Consider the following 7,981-nt stretch of genomic DNA (forward strand, 5'->3'; position numbering starts at 1 on the left):
TCAGAGATTAATTATTCACAAGATCTTAACCTACTCTTTGAATTCAGCTCTTTGCTGGATGGGGGTAAAAATCTTCCTTAACTGTGTGTGGTTGCTTTATGCAACAGTGGACCATGCTTTGGAGGCAGAGGTAATAACTGAGCTCCTCTGCTCTTACAGGGGTTGCTTTAGGTTCTCCTTATATCTTGTTCCATGCACTTATCTCTACGGTCCCTGCTACTGTAGTGGAGAGAGCTGTAATGACTAAGGCTGGGCCAGTTTTCTTCTCTGCAGTGTTTTTAAAAACTCCTGAGGTAGTGCTGTGTCCAATGACCATGTGGTAAGGAATCCCCACCAGAAGAGCATCTAGGAGGAGGTGGTGTTAGCTTGGTGGAGATGGGCTCTCTTCTAGTACAGGAAAGAGAGATTCAAATGCTTGCTCTGAATCAAGTGTGTTGGGAAGCCATAGGTTTTGTGCCTAACCATAGGCTGTCTGACCTTTAAGGTTGCTCTGACCAGCTGTCACCAAAGAATATGCTCTCAGAAGTGGTATAAAGGATCTTCCATTTTGACAACTCATCAAGGAGATATTTTGCCGGACTGTTTTCGATGGGCTGGAATGACTGATTTGATCTGACAGCGAGGAACTGAGGCATGTGGACGTTCAACCACCTTTCTGAACTTGTGCAAAAAGACAGTGGCAAGCTCAGGATGAAACTGCTTCTTGCTTCCAGCCCCTGCCTCTCCCTCTAGCAGCAATTCTTTTTGTTTTTCATACTAGCCGCACACATATTTCTTTGGCAGCAGCAATTCAGGGACATCAGTGTTTCCTATTCCCTACCCGTTCCCCTCCCCTCTGCTCCAAAATCTGCCTGCTTGGTGCTGAGCAGTACAGGATGGATCTTAGACATTACCACCCTTGGGCATGCTGTGAAAACAGAAGGATAATTGCTAAAAGTTGCCTTATGAGAAGAATCTATCACTGCCTACAACTTAGTTCCCTGCTTTTAACACAGAATGTTTCACTTCTGAAGGCTGTGACATTTCCTGGTTGTTGGATGCTGTGCTGCTAACCTGCTCCATGGCAGGTCATGCACCGGGGAGGGAGGCAGGGATGTCTAGCGGAGAATTCACTGTGCCCTTCAGGAGGTGATAACTCTAGGTAATGAAGCACGATCAAGTTTGTTTCCCTGCCTAAATCTGGTTTTCCTGCTGCTACAAATTCTGCAGTTTGCGCATAAACACCTTACCTAGTGCCCCAAATAATTTGAGTCACAAAATTTCCTTAGGCAACTCCGTCCTATGGTGCTTCAGGTGACCATGACATCATATTGCTAAATAAACAGCACTAACAGCTGAATCTTACATGGTTGAGCAGTCCGCTGCAGCTTGCAGGTGGAAGGATTTGGATGGGATGCCTCCATGCATTTCCCACCGTCGCAGGCAGGGGTGAGGATGCATGAGGGCCCTTGGGGGTAGTGGGGCTGGGTAAAAAGATCCTGGTCAAGGTGCCAGGTTAGTGCTGCACCCTGTCTCCTTGGGATGGAGGTGGCAATGGGACCAGCATGTAGGAGGTGCACCAGGAGGGTGCACCCCTTCCTTCCCCAGGAGTGCAACACTGCACTGCTGCTCTCCACAAAAATAAAACTCTTAGTTCTCACTGTAAAGAACCCAAATCTAGCCCACGGTGCAATGTTCATCCTCCCTCTTAGCTGTTGAAATCTGTGTCTGACTTGATTAGTAACAGACAAGCTGCTTGACTATCACACCTCTGCTAAATTAATGCCGTGAGGTCATATCAGTTAGTGCCACCCCACTGCTTCCCTGAGATGTCATCCTGGAAATGTTTCCAAATGCCGTCTCAGGACAGCTTTGTGTGTGTCAGCATGTTGGATGAGAGATGTTGGGGCAGTTGGATTGTCCATAACTGAGCAGACACGCCACAGCAGAGAAAAGGAAGGTGCTATAACCACATAGGACAATTCTAATTGTGTGTTGCAATGGGAAGAGGAAAAGCAGCAGAAAATAGTTAATGCTCTTCCTGTTAAATTGTTGTTAGCTGTTTTTCTCTTAGTATCTCATGGTCCATGCCTCTGAAGCTGCTAATTTCAGTTCTAGGAAAGCTCTCCTCTCCATGGCTGTGCTGCAATGAGCCTGCACTGCTAGATGGAGTCACAGGTTTTACCAGCCTTACATTAGCATTTTACATGTTCCCGGTGCTAGGAGAAGCATTCAGGAAAAAAAAAAAAAAAAAAAGCCAAACAAAAACATAGAGATCGGTATTTTTATTAGATGAACTTGGAGCCATGTATTGAGATTTAAAAAAGCCAAGTGGATATTTTTGAAAAGATGTGTAGTGGGTTTATGTGGCAAGGTTTTGGTAGCAGGGGGCCATAGGGGTGGCTTCTGTGAGAAGAAGCTAGAAGCTGCCCCATGTTAGGTAAGGGCCCCACTGCTGACCAGAGCCGAGCCAATAAGTGATGTTGTGATGTTGTTTGTACCTCGGTGAGAGCATATTTAAGAAAGGGGGGGGGGGGGGGGAAACGCTGCCCCAGCAGCTGGGAGAGTGAGAGGAGTGAGAAACAGCCTTGCAGGTGCTAAGGTCAGTGAAGAAGGAGGGGGAGAGGTGCTCCAGGCGCCAGAGCAGAAGTCCCCTGCGGCCTGTGGTGAGGAGCATGGTGAAGCAGGCTGTCTCCCTGCAATCCATGAAGTACCATGGTGGAGCAGGGTTCCATGCTGCAGCCTATGAAGCAGATTCGGGGCCGGACGTGTAGCCTGTGGAGAGGAGCCCACGCAGGAGCAGGTGACCTGGCAGGAGCTACTGCCTCTGGGGGACCCAGGTTGGAGCAGTTTGCTCCTGAGGGATGGACCCTGTGGTACGGACCCATATCTGGACCCTTATCGTTCTTGTAGACCTGCTGCCTGTGGGAAGCCCACGCCGGATCAGTTCGGCAAGGACTGTGTGATAAATGATTGAGTCCCAAATAGGATTCTAATTAAAGTTTGTAATTTATTAAGCGAATAGAGGCAAGCAAACAGCGCTGGGTGCGCCGGGAGTCTCTCCTCCACCAAGACGCACACCGTCACATCAGGCGGTATCCCTGGACTTTTCAGCTTCTCACTCTGTCCTGCCAGCGGGCAGGCTGGGGGTGCAGCAAGAGCTGGGAGGGGACAGACCCAGGACAGCTGACCCAAACTGGCCAAAGGGGTATTCCATACCATCTGACGTCATGCTAAACAATATATAGGGGTGGCTAGCCGGGGTGGGGGGGCCGGCTGCTCGGGGTTGGGCTGGGCATCGGTCAGCGGGTGGTGAGCAATTGCATTGTGCATCACTTGTTTGTACATATTATTATTATTATCATTATTATTTTCTATCTTAATAAACTGTCTTTATCTCAACTCACAGGCTTCACTTTCCCGTTTCTCTCCCCCATCCCAGAGAGGGAGGGGGGAGGGTGAGCAAACAGCTGTGTGGTGTTTAGCTGCCAGCCAGGTTAAACTACAACAGGCAGCTGACTTTTTATACTTCTAACCTAATACATATTCATCGCTATTTCTAGAAAACGCAGGGTTATTATAATTAGTTCCTGAAATCTGATCTTGGCCCCGAACACATGAGCATCAGTCTCTGGGGTTCCCTTTGGGGGTCGCTCATGTTGAAGACTCGTAGTCTTCCTCTCAGGCTTTGTCCTTCAGTCGCCCTTCAACTCCCCTCTTCTCCTTATTTGGTGGTCTCTTGGCCGAGTGCCAGAGGGTTTGGGCAGCTTCTTATGCATGGATCAGCCGTTCTTGTTCCCCCTTATCTTTATTTACATGCACTGCTGGGCCCCTGTTCCCTCCTTCGCATGGTTCAAAAGAAGAGCACACTGGTGTTCTTTTTTAGCTTAAAAGTTACATTTCATCATGTAATGCCATCATTGTTCTATACTGACATGGATCAAATGAACACAACTCACAATGCTGACACGAATCAAATTAACACATTTAGAACTGCATCCCGTGGGAGGGACCCCACGGCACAGGGGATGAGAGTGACTGGGAAGGAGCAGCGCAGAGGAAGTGCTATAGACTGACCACAACCCCCATTCCCCTGCGCCGCTCGGGGGGAGGAGGTAGAAGAGGGTGGATGGGGGGAAGGCATTTTTGTTTTCTTTCCTTTGTTTCTCACTTCTCTAACTTGTTAGTAATAGGCAATGAATCTTACTATCTCCCTACTCTGAGTCCATTTTGCCCATCACAATAATTGTTGAGCAATCTCCTCGTCCTTATCTCAACCCTTGAGCTCTTTGCATCGTATTTTTCTTCCCCTTTCCCTTTGAGGAGGGGGAGTGAGAGAACGGTGGTGGTGGAGCTCGTCTGCCCACCTGAGTAAAACCACCACAAACCGTTTCAGACAATTTATGATCAAGGGCTTGCAGACTAGGGAATGACATCCACCCATGCTTGAAATGAAGTGTGCTTGACTTCAGCCAGATCTCTGCCTGGGTGCAATGAGAGCATTTTTCTGCATGCTTTCAGCAGCTGAATCCTCCGTCTTTTTGAGATGTAGCATCTCTTTCTATTTAAATTTTGCATCTCCACCATGTAATTCTGCAAGATGAGCTGAGGTGCACTGATGTGCACTGACCGCTGAGAAGAATGAAGTGCTGCTCCCTCTGCTGTAACTGAGTCCTGGATTGCAGAGGGAGAGGGTGGTGGCAAAAATCCAGCATGGCTCAGCTTGATCCTGCTTGTTCTCTGAATATGATGGAATGAAACCTGGTCCTGCACACAGAGCTGAGCGGGACAGGTATGGAGCATGGAGAAGAACCATCCAAACATATGTCGTGTGCCCCAGTTTTGCTTATATGTAAGGGGGCAGAGTGAAACTCTTGCAGTTGTCATATGATGACATTGTATGTCTTAGATTTGAAATATAGCAATGTTGAAAACCTTCTCAAGGCATCAGATGGGGCTAAGAATTTTGCCAGGGTTTTGCTTGATGATCAGCTGTATTTCAAGGTGCCCTTCCTACCCTGTTTCTGGGCACTACTGCTGATTGCTCTTTATTGACTTGTTCCCTACCTGTCCCCCTTGCTGCATGTGTTCAGGCATCCGTCCAGACATTTAGAGGCATAAAGCCTGATCCTACAAGAGCAATCTAACCTTGATCACTGATGCTTGCCCTTCTGTGGATCCTTTTATCCTATCTGGCCCCTGGAAAATGGAGTTGAAAATTAATTACTGACATCAGAATAAATAATGTAGAGGAGGTGCACAGAGCAAAGCTTCTTGAAAAATGTGGTCTGTGATTGAAGATCCTGATGTACAGTGGGTCACTTTTAGTTGGAGCAGTTCAGTAACCACATGGGAGCTGTAAATTGCAACATCTCTATCCTTGGCTAATGCAAATGAAATCTGTTGGTGTATCTCTAGCAGGTTGTGAGAGCTTTTTGAACTGAAGAAAAAGAGTTAAAGAGAAATATTATCACATTGCTCCCTTGAAAGAGGAGGTTCTGCTCTCCTCTTTCTTGTTATTTAGTATTTATTGCACTTTTATCATTATCATTTTATTTGTAATGGTATATTTTGTGATGGGGCACCAAGAATGTCAGCTCGATTTTTATCCTTTTCAGAGCACATTCATTAAACCATGACAGGTGATTTTCTCTTCTCTTTGCGCTCTGTCCTTGTTCTCACCCCAGGAACTGAGCGTATCTTTATAATTCAGGGAATGGTCCAACAACTACTCCTCATACATTTGCTCTCACATCATTTGCCTCAGGGGGGAGCATGTGCACCAAAGTGTCTGCTGTCTTTTAGAATAATTTTTACTATACACTGATCAAGGTGGAGGAGGCAGGTGACCTGCTCTGAGAATGGCAGCTCAGGGTTTGTGATGGTCCGTAGCTTCTGAGGGAATTAATTGGTTTCTGGTGCTGACTGGGAAGCCCAGACAAGCTTCTCCACTAACTTTTCACCTGGAAAAGAGAAAAGTTTGCTTACCCTGGATCATGGTGAAAAAAGTTTTATTTTTTCAGGGGAGACGTGCGATGTCGTTTGTGAGCTTGTCCCTTTTGCATGTGCAGAGTGCCCAGGAGTTGGACGGGAAGAGGTGATGGAGCACAGAGCCTGTGGTTTCAGCTAGCCAGGACTCAGTAACACAGGCTATCACAGATACTTTAGAACAGGTCATGTACTGTAGATTTTGCGTTACTCTATAATTTTTGTTTTGTGCTTTGCTGCCTGTCTCTAGCCCTGGAGCTGCACATAAGATATGGTGCTAGGTGTGTCATGGTGGAGTTTGTTTGGAGGATCAAGGTAGTCAGGTAGATTTCAGTGGTAGATTTTGAAAGTTGCTCACATTTGCCCCATATATGGTCACACTGCAGGCCATGGCAGTTTTCTTATTGATTTTAAAAAAAGGTGAGCAAACCCTTGCTGTCCTTTGGAGCTATGTTAGTCCCATCCTGATCCCTTGAAGAGCTTGCATCTCAAACTCACTGACGTGGGGAGTATGAAATGTTCATAGTGTGGTTCACCCTTGTGATTTTTGTGTTCCTTTCTGCCACACATGATGTAGCTTTGTAGTGTCACAGCTCCTGGGCTTTACTCCTGCTTTTTCATTAAATGGAAAATAATTTTTATTTTTTTAACTGGACAGAGTAGCAAGGTGGTCCCTTTCAGGTTTTGGGGATCCTGTAGTGCGACTGACCTTTCCTCAAAATACTTGGTGTCACCAGCCAGGCTTAATACAAGCTAAGCTGCAAAAATAGCTCTAGGACAGCATTTGGACCACAGGGGTCAGGTCTGAGCTTGAGCAGGTGGCTGACTGTAACTCTTTGATGTTTAGAAAAAGCAATGCCTGTGTGTAGGCCTGAGCTCACTTAATGGCTATGTATCAACATCAAAATTTGCACCTTCCTCTCACCTCTTTCAGCTTTTTGGTGAAAAAAGGCCCCCACCATGTCAGGGCTTGTAAATGAGTGATCTCTGCCTCTTGCCATGAGCAGTAAATACTCAAAGTGCCAGAGCTCTGTCTCTCTGTCCATGGACACTGTCATAGACAGGGTCTCTATCTGTGGATTTTATTTCTCTTGTGGAGAAGAGAAAAAAGGTTTGAAGGTCAGTGTTAAAGGATCCAGGAGCAGTGGTTCAGATGTACTTTCAAGATAGCACAGCGCAGCCTGAATTGATTTGTACTATTATGTTTTTTAACCATTGAATTATTAATGAGTTGGGATTTCTGCCTCTCTCCTTGCAGTCAACAAATACATGGTCTGAGTGTTCACTGGTGAAGTTAGCGGCAGTGGAACAGATGCAGATGTCTTCATTAATATCTTCAGTGAGAAAGGAGACACGGGTATTCAAATGCAAATCATTCCTAAAATACTTTTTCCTGCTCTGCAGGCCTGTGATCTGAACAATGCACAGCAGCAATCTGGCAAATGCAGAATAATTTGGCTGAGTGAAAGGCACAACAAATGCTGTTGTTAGCACTGGGGTTTCTCACATCTGCAGCTCCTGGAAGCTGGGTCTGCAGGGCAGCAGTTGTAGCAGGGCTGTGAGCATGGCTGTGGTCACCCACCACTAAAAATCCCAAACCCTGAGAAAATGCACCACCAGCAGAAACCAGTGTAATAGGCACCAGTCCACTGAGGGCCCCCAAACCAATGTGTTATTTACAGTGCATGCAATGTGTGCTGAATGTCACAGAATTAGAGAATGGCTGAGGACAGAAGGGACCTCTGGAGGTCATCTGGTCTAAGCCCCTTGTGCAAGCAGCACCACCCAGAGCTGGGTGTCCAGCACCACGTCCAGGCAGCTTTCAGAGATCTCCAAGGAGGAAGACTCTACCACCTCTCTGGGCAGATGTGGCTGAGCCTGTCTGGTCATTTAGAAAAATAATTTGTCTGAATTTTTTATTAGCTGGCTTTAAATTGGTGGTGGTAGCTACTCTTTAATGCAGACTGTATGTCTTGGTTTCAGTTAGGACAGTTATTTTTCCTCCTAGTAGCTG

General features: G+C 46.6%; 1 long non-coding RNA gene across 1 annotated transcript in view; it reads left to right on the top strand.

Annotated features, from left to right (window-relative positions):
* The first annotated feature begins 419 nt into the window (after positions 1–419).
* LOC118159595 overlaps positions 420–7,981 on the top strand; it is a 15,316-nt gene continuing 7,754 nt past the window's right edge. Inside the window, exon 1 of the long non-coding RNA XR_004747172.1 lies at positions 420–429. This is a non-coding gene — a long non-coding RNA (uncharacterized LOC118159595). The remainder of the gene's footprint in view (positions 430–7,981) is intronic.

Source organism: Oxyura jamaicensis, unplaced genomic scaffold (assembly GCF_011077185.1).
Source record: "Oxyura jamaicensis isolate SHBP4307 breed ruddy duck unplaced genomic scaffold, BPBGC_Ojam_1.0 oxyUn_random_OJ71193, whole genome shotgun sequence".
In the NCBI taxonomy this organism is placed as follows: Eukaryota; Metazoa; Chordata; class Aves; order Anseriformes; family Anatidae; genus Oxyura; species Oxyura jamaicensis.